The sequence below is a fragment of the Lissotriton helveticus genome, chromosome 1_1 (genome assembly GCF_964261635.1).
Source record: "Lissotriton helveticus chromosome 1_1, aLisHel1.1, whole genome shotgun sequence".
NCBI classification, from domain to species: Eukaryota; Metazoa; Chordata; class Amphibia; order Caudata; family Salamandridae; genus Lissotriton; species Lissotriton helveticus.
This window is the reverse complement of record NC_136057.1, coordinates 66,508,136-66,525,880: the sequence shown is the minus strand read 5'-3', so window position 1 is coordinate 66,525,880 and position 17,745 is coordinate 66,508,136. Positions and strand designations below refer to the sequence as shown.

Here is a 17,745-nt window from a genome sequence, read left to right as displayed (position 1 = left end):
CTCATTATGTTTCATTTCTGTTCCTAATGTGAAGCGCTCTGACGCCTTCGGGTAAAGTCCGCGCTATATAAAAATGCATAAATAAATAAATAAATAAATAAGTTCACAGGCTGTACTCCGTGCAAGGTCCTAACTCGGCAATAGAGAGTAGTGTCTTCGCTCCGCACATGCGCAGCAGTGACGAGCGGTCCTGCACGTGCGCAGCCGTGAGACGCAATGTTTTGTTCGCGCGCTTGTGGCTCGGCGTGAGATTGCGCATCACTCGGGGGTCAATAACACACACTCCTCACAGGCAGCCGGGCCCCCGGCGTGCCCCCACCTCTCCCCAGGCCCTGCAGCCTCCACTGAGCGGTGAACAAGGAGAGGTGAGGCACTCCCAGTTTCCAAGCTCCATTGGTACTGTACTCTTTGCGCGTGCAGGAGACAGTGTCTGTTCTCCGCGCATGCGCCGTTGAGACTGACTATTCTAAGCCTGGCTGCAGTCATCCCCGTTTCTAAGGTGCATTTGTCGCTTTGTATCTGGGACATTTAAACAGCCGCGGGGGATGGGAGGAGTTTGAAGCTGCTGGCTGCTGCTGCCAGCGCTCCCAGTGTGGTTATGGGACGGGCGGGGGAAGTATTGCAGTGTTCAAGAAGCTGAGTCAGTCACCACTTGTACAGACCCTCGAGTGATCATCAGAGTGGCAGGAATTTGATGGTTTTGCAGATTATCTTTTCTGAGAAAACCAAAGCCCCCTGCAAGATGCCGCATTTGTCATACACCAGCCCAGCTGCCAGGGTTTCAGATGTGTGACATTTTCTTAATTTCAGTGTAATTGTGAGTGACATTTCAACAACTATGAGTGACACTTTCTCACAAGCAAAATCAAGCAATGAGGACAAGGGAAACATACAATTATAAGAAATGACACCCATTTGAGCAACGAGAAACTCCTAAAAAGATCTTAAAATATATCTGCAAAGCACCAGAAATTGAAGGGCACAACCTAGTGCCCTTGTAACCTGTTCGGTCAGCGGTCAAAGACTCTCCGCATCAGGCAAGCCTCAGGAGAGTGAGACTGAGGCACACATAAGTTACAGTCAGCCAGGCTCATTGCTGCTCTCAAGCCTGTTAATACTGGACAAACGCTTAGTCAACAGTGGAGTCACAAAGATAGGTGGTAATTCAATTCAGTTGTATGACTTTGGCCATTGCAGAAAAGCACTTGCCTTGTTGTCAGCTGTACGTATATTATTATATCCAGGGCCGGCTTGTTTGTTTGCTGGACCCCCAATGACCACCTTTGCTGCGGATTCCCTTACTACCACCCCTTTAACAGTCCCCTCAATTCTCCATACCCACTGTAGCTCGGATGCATTTAACTAGGTTTATAGCGCCACTCATACCAGTGTAGGGTGTTAGAGCACTTTACATCACACACACACACTCATTCAAAATGTGTAAATCAGTGTATAGGAATGTTACTTAAGACAGAGAACTACAAGCATCCATACTGATAGACAGTATAGTTTAGGTGGACTTGGTCTGGAGAAGCAACAAACTCATAATTCAACATCTTACTCCGTGGTTGGCGGTTCTCTTTAATAATAACTGTTTATTTTTTTATCGAAATGACCCCTTTCTGCAACATTATAATAATGAAAGACTGAGGGAGGATCATAGCGCCCTAATCTGTACCTTCCAGTTTATTTCCAGCTCTTTTATGACAGTTATTAGTTCCCTGTTCTAAACTGGGATTTTAACTTTTACACTTCAAGTAAAAAATGACCTTTCTAACTAAAGCACTGACCAATTTTCCATATATGCACTCCCTGATACGCATGGATCGCGTATTTTGCAGTAGGTATACTAATCTGCTGTGCTACTTTGTAATCAGTCAAAACTTCCACTGGAGAAAATGATCGTACTCCAAGAAGAACATTAATCAGAGTTATCGTGCCATTTTTATTGTTGTATGAACATTTCAGGAGGAAATGAAAGCGACAGCAGGTGCTTCTTAAACTTAAATACTTACAAACATGGTGAACACTACTTGTAGTTATCATTAAGATATTTGCTGAGAATAGACTGTAATCGTGCTCCATTGACCAAGTGCTTCATCCACAGTTACCGTCTTAGAGCTCGAGCCTTGTAAACACTAGAGTAAAAGTCTCATACATTAATGGATATTTAGATATGGCTCTGAAGGCGCCCCAAGGGTATCTTCCAGAGGCCAAGAGACCAGAAAAGAGGAACAGAGTGCCCTGAGGAAAAAGCAGAGACTAGACAATTCAAAGCTTTATCGGACACACGAGCTGTTCGCTTGAAGCTGGTACTGTCAGATATGTGCGTTTCTAAACAAAAGTGTTTGCTCCGATGATACCAGGCATGTTTAGTAAAGTAGCAATGATTACCCCAACACTATCCAGGTCATTTGGTAAACAATTCTTATCACTGAATAAGACACTGCTGGCAGGCAGAGGCTCTAAATTATGGGAGCCACAACATTTGTAACTTTCAATGAACATTCTTCAATGAATTTATGTTATGCGTCCAGGAATTGCCTTCCGCATATACTTACTTAATTATGCAGTGATGGCCGAGAGAGTACAACTGCATTTTCCATGTCGGCCTCGCTTGTGTGATGCCTGACTGCCCGAGCTCGCTTGGGCCGGCTCAGTGTCAGCTGAGAGCTACAGACAGGGGTGCCGGTCCGGTTTGCTCGGGCGGCATCAAGATCACGGTGCCCCCCGTGGTGTCGTCCATGGGGGTCGGACTCATGCTTAATTGCAGAACCACAGCAGTCCTCATTTCACAGCGAGCGGGCTCAGTGGAGAATTAACTACTGCCCGCCCGGTGTCTACCAATGATTGGCGGAAGTAGCTGTGACGTCAGGAAAGTGCGGAATGCGCGCGGCTGCGCGGTGTTTATTTCAACAATCGAATGCATGATGTGGGCTTACCCAGGCCATCCTCTAAGTGTGTGGAGCTGCACGTGCTGTGCGGCCGGCTGCTATACCTTATTAGTAATTAAACAGGCCAGGGCTCGACCGCAGCGCTTGACAGCTGAGGACCACGAGCCCTAATATGCGTGACCTCGTATTTCAGTGCGGTGATGCGGATCACCACACTGAAATGCGTTAGAATCACGCCTGATGCGTGATACTTGGCAGAACTGCACCAGATACTCCTGCAGTGCAATTAGGATGATGATACTAAGATTTGGGCTGGATCTGTGCCTATACCTGCGTAAAATTAGTGTCATTTAAGCAATACATATTCGGAGGGCACGAATGTTTGTTTGTTGACATGGCCGAACATACTATTAAGTGGACTAATAATTACTGTATTGAGTTACTCTTTCTCTTAACTATAATACACTTGCACCGATTATATGGGGCCCCGGACTGAAAGCTGGGTATTTCCGGTTATCATACCAGATTTGGGCACACATACTCATCCTATATGGCTGAGTTTACTAAACCGTCGAATCGGGCGAAACGGTCTAGCTATTGCACGGTTGGCACTCTTTTACAGTGCTTCTGGCATCCGGCTCTGAACTCTCGACCATACTGAGTTGCCGGGTGACGAGTGAGGATCACGGAGGATGCCGCATACAGGTTAGAAGTGACGCCGGTCAGAGTTAACTCGCACCACGCGTCCTTTTTCTTGCTAGATATGGATGTTTGCTCGGATACTAATGGTAGTCCCCGTTTGTCCTTTGTATTTGCCTTGTAGCATCCAAGCACGGACTATTATACAGTTCGCGAAGCAGCACGCATACGAAACCGTGCTTTTTGAAAATAGAAGGATCTTTACAGCGCGCACACATATCGTGCGCTGATTTTGGGGTAAGCCTCATTTCTGCTTCTAATCAATGCACACGGTATAAATAGGGAAGGCGAAACCCTCTGTAGACTAATGATTGCCGAGCACGTAATTAAAGCCGCAAACCACAACACTAGAAGTTGATGTATGTCACCGGATATGAGCACTTACCATATAATCACATAATAGATGCTATATAAGTATGATGCAAGGGCTACATTTACACTTCTATGATAATGATAGTACCCATCATCTTTGTACAGAGAATTTAACAAGATTGACGTTCAAGATTACGTTTATTACCCAGCCAATCTTAGACTGGGTCGGAACTATAACCAGCCAGAAGGTATGTTTCTTACCTCCTGGTACTAAATAAATTCACAATCTTGGGATAATGAGCAATTACTAAATATGGTCACATCTGGCTACCCTCTTTGGGCATACAAAGAGAAGTTGTACTTTACAAGGTAGGTCTGAGCTTTTCTGCTCAGTGTGTGTTTGGGAGAGGACACAGATGAGTGTATTCTTACTGACGTATATTATTAAGTATAGTAATGCGCTTGACCCTTCCTACACTTTCCACCTCGAGCACCATGGTTTTTCTTTGTGATGTTCTTGATCTGTTGCTTATACTTCAACCTTTAACCCAGGATATTGGGGGCTTTTGTCTCTTCCTGTCCCTCACCTTTTTTTTCCCCATCTACTACCTCCAAGTGCTGGTGGGATTTGTGATGTTATATCACAACTTTAGAAATGTCATAGCATGGATTCTGCTAAAGTGATTTTAATGTAACAATGCCCGAGGAATTGCGGGATTACATGATGTTTTCTGTTTTTCTTTCCCAGCCCTGAGGAAGTCGTGGGCCCTACCCCATACGACGAAACACGTGTTGGCTGGATTCTGAGCAAGATACTAACATTAAAAGCATCTTTTCTAACTATTGTGCTCATTCTGTAACTTGAAAGTAATTTAACTTGAACAAATCTGTACTTTGGTGTGATAGGGCTTTACATGTACGTTTGGGATTTGCGGATCTATTTTAGGGGATTTTGCACCCAATAAAACAAATAATCTCCAGTAACCCAATATTGCCGAAAGATCTGACAGTGCCATAATCCATCCAGGATAAAATCATCCCAGCTTTTCTCATAGAAAGAAGTAGTCTACTTTTGTGTGTGGAAGTGGTAGGTCATTCACCAAAGATTAAAGCCACAGGTTTGGATTCGGGCAGCGCTCTTTCAATGACCAGGCTTCTAATTTGTTACTGTGTCAAATCCGTTGGGTCTGGGAACGAAACTAGAATATCTGCAAGAAATGTGAAATACATTGATTGCAACTGCTGTATGTATTAAGGAATTGCTGCTGCCCATCGGAATTGAGACACACATGTACATCAAATAATGCGGCTGGTGATACTAATGTTTCTGCGGAGAGATTGGACTTTTGTTGTCTATTGGCAGTTTTAACTGACCAACATGGCTAGTAGCTCTGATTGTAATTTATCCAGCTCCAAAGAATGCGTACCAGGCTTTTATCACAGAAATGACTGTATTTTATGAGGATTATAGCAATGAGTTACTGGTTTTGTCATAGAGATCCTTTTGCTATTCGTGCAATGTCTGGTGCACTACAGCACCTAGCACTGACCTGGGGGAGTGGAGGGTCAGGTGCTGTATATTCAGAAATAACATGGGTTTAAAACCACCTGCTGACGAATTCCTTGTGTGTCCAAGAGTTCTCAGGCAACAATAAAAATGTAAAGATGCCTCCTGTGAATAATGTTCCTGCTGGAGAGAGATAGGCATTTTGTCTAGTGCCTGTTTTTCCTCATCATGAAGTAGCGGAAAGGGTTAATGTGACTACTGCAAAGAACGTGTACTATGCAGACCACTTAACGGCATTTTATGTGGCTTGCTCAATGAGTTACAGCTTGCCACAGAGGTCCTTTTGTTACTTGCAGTTCATTAGTTACAATCCTAAAATGGCACAGTTAGGTATGAACTGTCTTCAAGAACCTGCATTCAAACTGTGTGTTATAGGTTAGAACATTCTTTTCTCCCCCAGTCTTTCATTATCCTAATGCTGCTAAAAAGGGTTAGTTTGCGTAGATGAGCATTCTTTTTACTTATGCCAATTACTGTGGTATGTTTTAAATCCTGAGTTTATGCTTCTCCAGACCATACACTCTTAAAATATACTGCATACTAGTATCTATGACGTGATTCCTACAACTTGCAATCCTCACCGTCATATGTAACATTTCCTATAGACTACATTTACACAGATATGATTGTAAATGTAAATGTTTTTGTACTTGTATAGCGCACAGCTACCCGCAGTGGGTTTCCCGACGCTTGTACGAATACCGCAAGGGAACCCTTCCTGGCTTTCCCTGTGAAGTGTCCACTCCTGGGCACCCCCATGGTGCAGACCAGGCATCCCTCGCGTTGTGGGGGCCGTTGTGGAGACTAAGCAAGCTATTGCCCAGAGTTGCAGCGCGGGACCCATGATTAGAATAGGCACTGAGGTGAGAATATCCAGTCAGGGGAATTAATGAGCCCGAGACCCGCCGAGGCGGGAATCAAACCCTGGTCCCTGGCCAGAGCTCTGCATCGAGGTCTGCCTGCTCTAACCATTGAGCCACACTTCATTGTCTCTGTATAATGTGTGTGTGATGTATCGATCTCTGACACTCTACATTGTTATGAGCAGCTCTATAAAACAAATAAAACGTATATGAGAAGGTAAGTACCCTTCCATTTTCATAACTTGATTTTGATAGAAAGTGTCACACATTTGGTCGTTGGAAGTCATTCATAAGTACACTGAAACTATGAAAATGTCACACATAAGCAATCTGAAACCTTGGCAGCTATGGAGATTTAGTGTGCCTCACTCACATAAAGGCACTTTTTGCATCAGAGAGTGATTGATACTGCCAGGATTCTGTTCCAGTGTTAGCCAGCCAGGTGTTCGCTTGGGAACATTTAAGGGATGCTACTACTATTATGATAGTAGTATACCAGGGGTGTTAGCGTCTTCCTTGTGGCTTTATGTAGCTCATACAGTCTCAATCTCCCTGATGTACGTACTGTACTATGCAAAGGGAGACCAACTTGGCCCATCAAAAGAGGTTGGAGAAGCAAAGATCATTCATGGAAATGAATTAATAGTTCAAAATGTAATTTTAGATTAGGAATCTAGGAATAGGTTATCTGATTTAAAACAATCAATACTGTGTCTGTCAAACTGTATTTTGTAAAGAGAGTACCACCAATCATTGTTCTTTTTATCTTTATTCCTTTCATAGCACCAAAGGGCAAGAGGGCACCCTCATAAGCAGCTGCCACCACCACCAGCGCCGCAGAACGTTGAAGACAACCACAACCAGGTCGACTCCCACCACCTGGTCTGCAGCCTTGGCAGATGGTTCTGGCGACCCCAGTAAATCATGTTTATTATTATTTCTAACTTGTAACTATTCCCACTAGTAAAAGTATGGCCTTGTACATTTATACTATTTACTTTTCTTCAACTTTACTATCAAAGGTTTTTTATCCCTTAATTTTCCAGTGTTTTTCTATCTTGTGCGGCTGACTTTCTCCTGTCTGTAACTTTTTTGCATGGACATCGATTCATCAAAATGCCAGGGGTATCAGAAGTGACATCACACAGCCTTTGACCTTAATGAATCATAGCATTTGTAAAGCGCACTACTTACTCGTGTTTATAGACGAGGGTTCCTCTGAGAGTGGTGTTGGGGTCGGTGTGGATCTGGAAGTGGAGGTGTTCGGTGGTGGTGAGGGCTTCGTCGGTGTTGGGCGTTTCCTCCTCCTACTCCGTTGGTGCGGTCCCTGCTGGTGATCTTGTAGCCTTCCGGGATGGCTATGGCGATGTCGGGTGCCGAGGAGGGGTTCAGCTAGGTCTCCGTCAGGAAGGTGACGTCTGGGGTGGTTGAGTCGAGTAGGTCTCAGAGTTCAACCGCGTGTTTGCGGGCAGAGCGGGTGTTGAGAATCAGAGGAAGTTATATCATATGACCTTTAATCCTGAGTCTTTCCAGGAGGTGAAGTCATATAACCTTAATCCTTAGGACATCACAAGAATTGACATCAATAACATTCTATAATAACTGCATCATTATTATGAAAATACAAGTTAAAGAAATGTCTGTTTTAATTTCCACCTGTATTATGGTGCTGATATGATCTTCGAAAGTGGTGGGAAATAATACTAGCTCTGAATTGTAGAAAGCGAAGCAAATGAGCCAAACCTCCTCTATGGAGTGTGCAGAGAGGTTCAGAAACTGAGGAAATGTTTTTAAGTATTGGGTCAAATAGTGCATTGTAAAGCACATTTTTCAAATAGATTAGCTAAAAGGGCTCTCATTAAATATTCATGTATTTTCCTATTATGCCAAGCCAATCGACCCCATTGTTTCAAAATGTGATCTAGGGCCCCTATATGTTAAAAAATATCTCTAGCATGTCAGGACCAGCATTTGATCATGGCTGCCCCGCTCCCATATCCCACTGTTGTGCTCCCAAATGCAAAGACTTACCTCCAATGTGCAGTAATCATATCTACAAAAACATCAGCGAACACATACAGAGGAAAAACCCTTAAAGTGCAGCTAGTCAATCATCAGTCTTAAAAAAGCAGGGGAAAAACCTTTCCAGTGCAGTGAATGTGTGAAAAGCTTTAGTCAGCTATCAATCCTTCAGAGTCATCAGAGAACATACACGGGCAAAACCATACCATTGCAGTGAATGCGGAAGTAGTTTTAGTAAGTGCTAAAACCTAAGGATGCATCAGAGGACACACACGGGGGAAAGCCATACAAGTGCACTGAATGCAGGAAAGGCTTTAGTCGCTCATCAGTTCTACACCACCATAAGCAAAAACACACCTTCATTGAACACACATGGAAATAATCCAAGAGATGCAGAGAATCTGGCAAGACCCTAAACACATCAACAATAATACTGACCCATTTGTGGACACACACAGGAACATAAAAGTGCAGATAGTGTGATGGAAGACTTGACTAGAAGGAAAGAAATAAAACGGAGATATTTGTGGTATTATGAAAGTGTCTATTCTCAGCAAATGTTCATTTCTCTACATGTAGGAAAAACCAAGAAGTACCAGGAAGCTTATTGGGAGACTAGCATAATGTGGAATAAAAGAAAAGAAACATATCTGTTCGAGTGAAACAGACATAAAGAAAAGCATCCAAGCACAACTGATCACGCTACTAGTTAAAGCAACACTATGAACAATACTTGGACTCATGGGTATTTTCAGCTAAATTTAGGGATTACTGATAAAACCCGATAAGCCATCAACCCAAAACAAATGTACTCCCATGGAATTCTCCTCCAAAAGTCAAAGGTAGTTCCTAATAGTGAACAGTGTAATATACACATCATCCAATCTGAAGGATGGTAAAGAGGCTTTACTCCAGGGGAGTGACAAGCACAAGAAGAGCCAACACAGGCTGACGCACAACATGCAAAATAGGCAAGCTACTGATGACATTTATCAAACAATATCCTAGGATAAAAGCTAGATATGAGCATAGTTTTTGTTCTCTACACTAAATAATACAATCAACCACTCACTCACTCGTGTCTCTCTTTAATGAAGAGTGCTGATACCATCAAATTTCCTGATACTCATTGTACGAAACATAGATGGAAGAAAGGCTGAGTCAGTCATACCGAGCTGACTGGTGTTCTGCCAGTTTATATTTCTATAAACCCTACCTTGGGAAGGCAAGAATAACACTATAACGCTATAAACTCTAAAGTAGAAAATCACTTGTGGGAGGGAGGCAGGAACTTGAGTCAGTCACACGTAATAAAAGAGGCACATATTTCCCCTATTGGAATTTATATCATAAGACAAACATATATGTTCAAAATCCGACTCAATGCCGATGAATATAAAAGATATTTGAAAACTGTAGACTGTATGAAGTGCTTTTTTAGTGTCATCACTGCCAGACGTTCATGGGCATGTGGCATTATTAAGAAATCGTTTTGGTGTAATAGTGGAGGAAGAAGGTGTTAGACAGATGCTGATAACATAACATATAACAAATCGAAATTGATCAGCGTGTGGGGACCATCGGTATATGTATTACACTGAAAGCTGGACTACCTGATCAGGATTTTTGGTTTTTGTCCTCATCTTGCCAACTCTCTTGCTAGGGTTGATCTTACCCCACAAATGTCCGGGAGGGGACGGAGTACATCTCTGCAGAAGAATACTGCTGGTTCCACTTCCAACTCCTTTACGAAAAGGGGACCACAACACAGGAGAGGCCAGGACCCACATCATGTTTGGCTTAATCATTGGACCCACTGATGTTTTCTCTCCAATTTACCAACATTGTCCAGATCTTATCCTGACTCCTTGGGTCACAGGCCATATCAGACTGGCTCGTATAGATGAGAATTTTGAGGCACTCAGAAAAAGATGGGGGACTTTCAGACTTCCAAAGCCTACATATCTCCCGCCTCGCCACCAAAACCACATAGAAAATAAACTTGGGAACAGCAGAATGTATTCGTACATCTTCCTCTTGGTTGAGTCAAAGAAAACAAGACGAGGGCTTACCTTAATCTGTTTACCTATTGCTTCCCCAAGAAAATCACACACCGAGGTCCAGTAAGAAGCGATCTTCGGACACAACATAAACATGCGGATCATCTGCTGATGGAAGCATACACCTTGGGAAGTTGTAGATATTACCTGTGACCTTTGATAGCTTCGCTGGGGACCAATAAACTCTATGGGTGGAAAACAGATGATTACGTTTAAGTGAGGCGGGTTTTACCAGAGTCCAGCGACATTTGCTTCAAATGTCCATCCCCAAGCTCCTTTGCACATAAATTTGAGATTTCAATATCGATCTTTTCATCCGCCTCCATCAAGGTCCAATACCAGAATGAGAATTCCTTTTCCCATCGGTCGACTCTCATGACCTGATCGAACTTAGAGTGGTAGAGTGAGGGCGGTAGAGTGAGGGCGGTATAGTGGCAGAGTGAGGGCAGTAAAGGGGTGGAGTGAGGGCGGTAGAGTGAGGGCGGTAGAGTGGTAGAGTGAGGGCAGTAGAGTGGTAGAGTGAGGGCGGTAGCGTGAGGGCGGTAGAGTGGTAGAGGGAGGGCGGTAGAGTGAGGGCGGTAGAGTGAGTGTGGTAGAGTGAGGGCGGTAAAGTAAGGGCAGTAGAGTGGTAGATTGAGGGCGGTAGAGTAGTAGAGTGAGAGCGGTAGAGTGGTAGAGAGGGCGGTAGAGTGAGGGCAGTAGAGTGAGGGTAGTAGAGTGGTAGAGTGAGGGCTGTAGAGTGAGGGCGGTAGAGTAGTAGGGGGAGGGCGGTAGAGTGAAGGCAGTAGAGTGGTAGAGTGAGGGCGGTAGAGTGAGTGTGGTAGAGTGGTAGAGTGAGGGCGGTAGAGTGGTAGAGTGAGGGCGTAGAGTGAGGGTGTGAGGGCGGTAGAGTGAGGGCGGTAGAGTGAGGACGGTAGAGTGGTAGAGTGAGGGCAGTAGCTTGAGGGCGGTAGAGTTGTAGAGTGAGGGCGGTAGAGTGAGGGCGGTAGCGTGGTAGAGTGGTGAGGGAGTGTGTGAGGGTGAGGGGGTATGTGAGGGTGATGGGGTGTGTGAGGGTGATGGGGTGTGTGAGGGTGAGGGTGTGTGAGGGTGAGTGAGTGTGGTGGTGTGAGGGGGTGGGGGTGTGAGGGTGAGGGGGTGTGAGGGTGTGGGTGAACAGGCACTATCAGTGGAGCAGAAGGCAAGAAAAACGAGTGCAATCAGGGGAGCCGTAGGCAAGAGAACAGACACAATCAGGGGAGCAGAAGGCAAGAAAACGAGTGCAATCAGGGGAGCAGAAGGCAAGAGAACGGGCACAATCAGGGTAGCAGAAGGCAAGAAAAAGGAGTGCAATCAGGGGAGCAGAAGGCAAGAGAACGGGCACAATCAGGGGAGCAGAAGGCAAGAAAAACGAGTGCAATCAGGGAAGCCGTAGGCAAGAGAACAGACACAATCAGGGTAGCAGAAGGCAAGAAAACGAGTGCAATCAGGGGAGCAGAAGGCAAGAGAACGGGCACAATCAGGGTAGCAGAAGGCAAGAAAAAGGAGTGCAATCAGGGGAGCAGAAGGCAAGAGAACGGGCACAATCAGGGGAGCAGAAGGCAAGAAAAACTAGTGCAATCAGGGGAGCAGAAGGCAAGAGAACGAGTACAATCAGGGGAGCAGAAGGCAAGAGAACGGGCACAATCAGGGGAGCAGAAGGCAAGCAACGAGTGCAATCAGGGGAGCAGAAGGCAAGAGAACGGGCACAATCAGGGGAGCAGAAGGCAAGAAAAACGAGTGCAATCAGGGGAGCAGAGGCAAAAAGAACGAATGCAATCAGGGGAGCAGAAGGCAAGAGAACGGGCACAATCAGGGGAGCAGAAGGCAAGACAAACGAGTGCAATCAGAGGAGCAGGAGGCAAGAAAAACGAGTACAATCAGGGGAGCAGAAGGCAAGAAAAAGAAACTGTCTTTCACCACTGCGGTTTTGTGTTTTAAACACAACTAGTACATAGATTGCACGACCAGAGTTTTCCTAATGCAGACTGCATAAATGAAACCAGCGGCACCGTTCGCTTTTGTAAAACAAGCTCTTGGCATTGCTGTGGGGGGGCGGGGCGGGGCGGGAGCGCATTGCTTTGAAGTCTGATGGCGGGGGAGCAGCATGGGAGGCAGCATTCCATTGCGGTGCGAGGCTGATGGGTTTGACGTGCACGTGCGTCTCAGACGACTGGTTCACTTGAACTGGACGTAATCTGCGCTTGGTCAAGAGTTTGTTTCGCCTACTAAATACTCTCGCTATTAATCCCTGCGGGATATAATAGCGAGACCTAACAATGTACATATGCAAGCATATAAAAACTGTATATAGCGTTTTCCTACTATGCTTTCCCGTATGTGTGTGTCTGTTGGTCTCTGTGTTTCTGTCTCCCATTCCCTGTAGGGAAAGTATGTAGCTCCCCGTTGTAGAAGAGTCGGTCAAGAAGGAGCACACTGCATTGAATAATTTCTTGGTATGCACTTTTTATTAGTGTTACAGGAAATCACAATGATTGATTTTCTCTGTTATATTCTTCAGTCCCTTAGGTGTGCCATGACCGCCGCCGTCCCTCGTACAGAAGGAAAAGACTCAGGTAAGTGTTTTTGCTTTATGGTTTAGTCAAGGGAGGATGTGAGGGATAAATAATAACTATGCATAAATGTGAAGGGAGGGTGTAGAGCACAGCTTTCCAAATTTTTCTTGTTGGTGACACCCTTTTGTGAAAATATTTTCAGGGACACGGTAACACGAGAAAGCGCAGCGAGCGAGCCCGAACCACCTATGGTGGGTTCGGGCCCCACACATACACACTCCACCCCACACACACACCCCACACACACCACCCCACAGACACACCACCCCCCCCCCCACACACCACCCCCCCCACGCACAACCCCACACACCCAACACCAACCCCACACACCCCCCACCCCACACACACACCCCCACACACCCCCCACACCCCTCCACACCCCTCCCCACACACACACCCCACACACACACACACCCCACACACACACACCCCACACAGAGAGACTTGAGGGGCACTGTTAAAGGGTACTAGTGAGGGAATCAGTGGCAGAGGTGGCCTTTCCCTGCATCTGTCTCCCTCCATCGGTCTCCCTCCCTCCCTCTCTGTCTCAATCCCTCTCTGTCTCACTCCTGCTCTGTCTCCCTCCCTCTCTGTCTTCCTCCCTCTGTCTCACTCCCTCTCCCTCAGACTGTCTCCCTCCCTCTGTCTCCCTCCTTCCCTCTCTGTCTCACTCCCTCTCTGTCTCACTCCCTCTCTCTCACGCCCTCTCTGTCTCACTCCCTCTGTCTCCCTCCCTCCCTCCCTGTCTCACTCCCTCCCTGTCTCACTCCCTCCCTCTCTCACTCACTCCCTCTCTCACTCCCTCTCTGTCTCATTCCCTCTCTGTCTCACTCCCTCTCTGTCTCACTCCTTCTCTGTCTCACTCCCTCTCCCTCCGACTGTCTCCCTCCCTCTCTGTATCCCTCCATCTATGTCTCACTCCCTCTCTCACTCCCTCTCTGTCTCATTCCCTCTCTGTCTCACTCCCTCTCTGTCTCACTCCTTCTCTGTCTCACTCCCTCTCCCGCCGACCGTCTCCCTCCCTCTGTCTCACTCCCTCTCTGTCTCCTTCCCTCTCTATCTCCCTCCCTCTCTGTCTCCCTCCCTCCCTCTCTGTCTCCCTTCCTCTCTGTCTCACTCCCTCTCCCTCCGACTGTCTCCCTCCCTCTCTGTCTCCCTCCCTCTTTGTCTCACTCCCTCTCTGTCTCACTCACTCTCTGTCTCACTCCCTCTCCCGCCGACCGTCTCCCTCCCTTTGTCTCCCTCCCTCTCTATCTCCCTCCCTGTCTGTCTCCCTCCCTCCCTCCCTGTCTCCCTTCCTTTCTGTCTCACTCCCTCTCCCTCCGACTGTCTCCCTCCCTCTCTGTCTCCCTCCCTCTTTGTCTCACTCCCTCTCTGTCTCACTCACTCTCTGTCTCACTCCCTCTCCCGCCGACCGTCTCCCTCCCTTTGTCTCCCTCCCTCTCTATCTCCCTCCCTGTCTGTCTCCCTCCCTCCCTCCCTGTCTCCCTTCCTCTCTGTATCCCTTCCTCTCTGTCTCCCTCCCTCTCTCTCTATCTCTCCCTCCCTCTCCCTCTGTCTCTGCCTCTGTCTCACTCTGTCTCTCCCTCCGTCTCCCTCTGTCTCTCCCTCCATCTCCCTCTGTCTCACTCTCTCTGTTTCACTCTCTGTCTCCCTCCCTGTCTATCTCACTCTCTCCCTCTCTGTCTCACTCTCTCTCTCTCTGTCTCACTCTATCCCTCTCCCCCGACCAACATATTCTGTGGGTTCCATAAGAGTCTGTGACAAAGAGGAAAAAATGTTGCTTTCATTCTTAAATCTTTTTTATATTTTCCTGTATTGGTGGTGCCCAGGTGCGCAGCGCCCCTACCCACTCCCTCCCCCGCACTCCTCCATGCCCAAGGCTCACACGGGCATTCTCCATTGAACTGAATTGTTTATGTTTTTGTTTTCGTAAGGTTACAAGCCGCAGCGTGCAGTATCATGTAAATGTGAAAGCTTCTATAGGGCTACTTGGCAGCTTTTCTTCCCGATGCACCGCGATCCCGGGGCTGCCCCAAACCCAGGCCAACCCCCTGGACCCAATAACCCACCGTATTCACTCATTGAAGGGGCCTTTGCCAAATGGACTATCCACAAATGAAGACCATTTAACGTGCTAATAAGGCTTTGTTGTTATTCATATAATAGCCCCTGCAGCGCCACTCTGCCTGTTGCTGGAAGGCCCGCGGGGGTGATCTAAACAGCATACTAAAACCGGGACATTTGGATGTTTTACCCGGACGCTGTTGTAAAACCCGGACATTTCTGTGCTTTGGAGAAAAGACACTGGGACACTCCGCCAAAAACTGTGGTCACCCTACTTCAGCACCCCCGCCCAGTCGTGTGTGGCAGCCCGGGACCGCTCACAGCCGCACCCGAGCACTTCACAGGTCTTTAAGACCTTGTGCATGTTAATAGGGCTTTGTTGTTGCTTCGCCCCTTCTAAGAGCCCCTGCAGCTCGACTCTGCCGATGCGACACACCTGCATATGGGTCACGCCACATAGTTTGGAAAGCTGTGGTGTAGAGGTTGGAGCAACCAAAAGAAAAAGAGTAGCCGATGATTTCTGCTCTTGTCTCTGTTTCCGTCTCACTTATTTCCTTTTCCCTTGGTCCCTTTCACCCATCATCCTCCCCTCCCGTCCCTCTCTTACTCAGCCCCTTTCCAAAGGCCCCGTAGACGCCCACGCACCTGGAAGAGCCACGTCACTCCGGGGCCGTGGCGTGGTGACTCTGAGTCCTTCAGTGAGGTCTGGTCTTCTGCTTCGGCTTTCCCTCCTCAGCCAGGTTCGGGTGTTCTGCCCGCCGACAAGCTGTTACATATACAAAGGGGTCCCAGTACAGATAACAGACAAACAATTGAATACTAAATGTAAATACAACTAAACTGAAGTCTTATCACACTTGTTTTTACTCACAGTGTGATAACATAGCAAAGGATTACACACATTACAAAACCAATAAAGGCATTTCATAATCATCATAGAAAAATGTGTGCCCCAAGGGAAGAGGGGAGAAGGGGAGGCAGTGCAGGGTGAAGGTAAAATATAGCAGATCTTAACTCCTATCTAAAGAGTAAACATTTCTTCATAGTTTATAAAACAGTCCGTAATAGCCCTGGCTTCAAATGTAAGCCAGTTATGAAGAACGACATCAACTGTTCATGACCATTTAGTTAGACAACATGCTCAAAAAGCTCCTGCATGTATCAGGTTAACTGTTAGCGTAAGCCGTTGTTGAGGTGAAAACAAAAGTCGACGTTTCGACCCCAATATGAAGGTAGGCGGCTGTTACAGCCTTAAAGCGCAGACAATCTGTGACCCCCCCTGGGCTCCGGTTCGCTCTCTGGTAAGGCTGTTAGTCCTTCTCTGTCTTTCCGGTCTTCCCCCGCTGGTTTCTCCGCCTCGCGTTCCCATGCCGCGTGTAGCTGGACCAATTACTGACCAACCTGACGCGCTCTCCGCCCCCGCCTTCTTCAAGTGTGTATCCTCTGATGTCTGTCCTCAGCTCCGGCTTAAAAGGGCCGCCTGCCGATTCCCCTCTCTCCACTTCTTGATGACAGCAAAGCAAACAACTGGTAAAAGGGGACTGTGAATATAGGAGGGGTGAAATATATGAAGGGATGGCATGGCACTCCTTATCCTATATCCAATCGTCTACCACAGGGGCTACCTGACACACCCCACCCCCAGACGTTTCCCATTCGGGGAAATGAGGGATGCGTGAAAAAAAATCAGCAACTTGGTATGCAGAGTATAAAAGATGACAATTCTAAAACTAGTGCCCAATCTGGAATAAAAGGAGTCACACCTAAAAATAGCTTATCCTAAAAACCCACCTTCCAAAAACAAGATACCAAACAAAAGGAAAATCTTAGGAGCTTCAGGTGATGTCCCTAGTGTCTGATTACTGGTGTTTGTTTAGGTTTACAGGAGTCCAGAGGTTACATAGCAGACCTTGTCTATGCATGCCGTGTATTTTTCACTCATTATTGTAATATTTATGTAATCCACTCATCGCGTGCCAGAAGGTAGATGTATTTGGCTACAGTTTATATAGTGCCAGACTAGATCTGGTCTGTGTCTTCTGCTCCAAAGCTTGTACCCGTAAAAGTGCATCAATGTCTCCTTCCCTTGGAAGCAAATCCACTTGTATTCCAGTTTAAGCATATTTATTCTCATAGAATCACTTTCAAAATCCACTGTTCCCCAAGTAAATTCAAATTCAGTCTGCCCCAATTCATTTTGGGGGTTCTCCCTTCATCAGGGTATGCATGTGAGGAATCTATGTTGTATGTTGTGTGCGGAAAATAGTGACATAAGAATTAACTTGCAATCAATCTAATCCTACAGATACATAAATTAATAGTTTACTACATGTCCTGGTAGAGCCGAACCGCATGTCTGCGTTTGTGTGATAATAATATGCAAAAGGGGGGACAGTGGAGGACGATATTTACCGGGGTCCAATGTACGTGTCCAATGAGCAGTATACAACAATTGTACAAAGTTCCCCTGAAGAGGAGGGAGAAGGGAAAAGGGAGGAGAGGAAACAGCCACTCTCAGGAGTGTGCAGCAGGGAGTTGAGTAAACCCTTTTCGGAATTAGGATGCCTCACACAATTAGAGGATTAGACAACAGTAGCCGCCCGTCCAAATAACTGTATCGTGTCATCATTGGCCTCCTGCTCCAACGACAAGCTGGCGGTGCAATGC

General features: G+C 46.5%; 1 long non-coding RNA gene across 1 annotated transcript in view; it reads left to right on the top strand.

The window, feature by feature from the left end:
* Nucleotides 1-240: 240 nt before the first annotated feature.
* The window catches only part of LOC144767533 (uncharacterized), a 57,752-nt gene continuing 40,247 nt past the window's right edge, over nucleotides 241-17,745 (top strand). The window contains exons 1-3 of the long non-coding RNA XR_013598247.1: nucleotides 241-365; nucleotides 7,119-7,252; nucleotides 12,957-13,011. This is a non-coding gene — a long non-coding RNA (uncharacterized LOC144767533). The remainder of the gene's footprint in view (nucleotides 366-7,118; nucleotides 7,253-12,956; nucleotides 13,012-17,745) is intronic.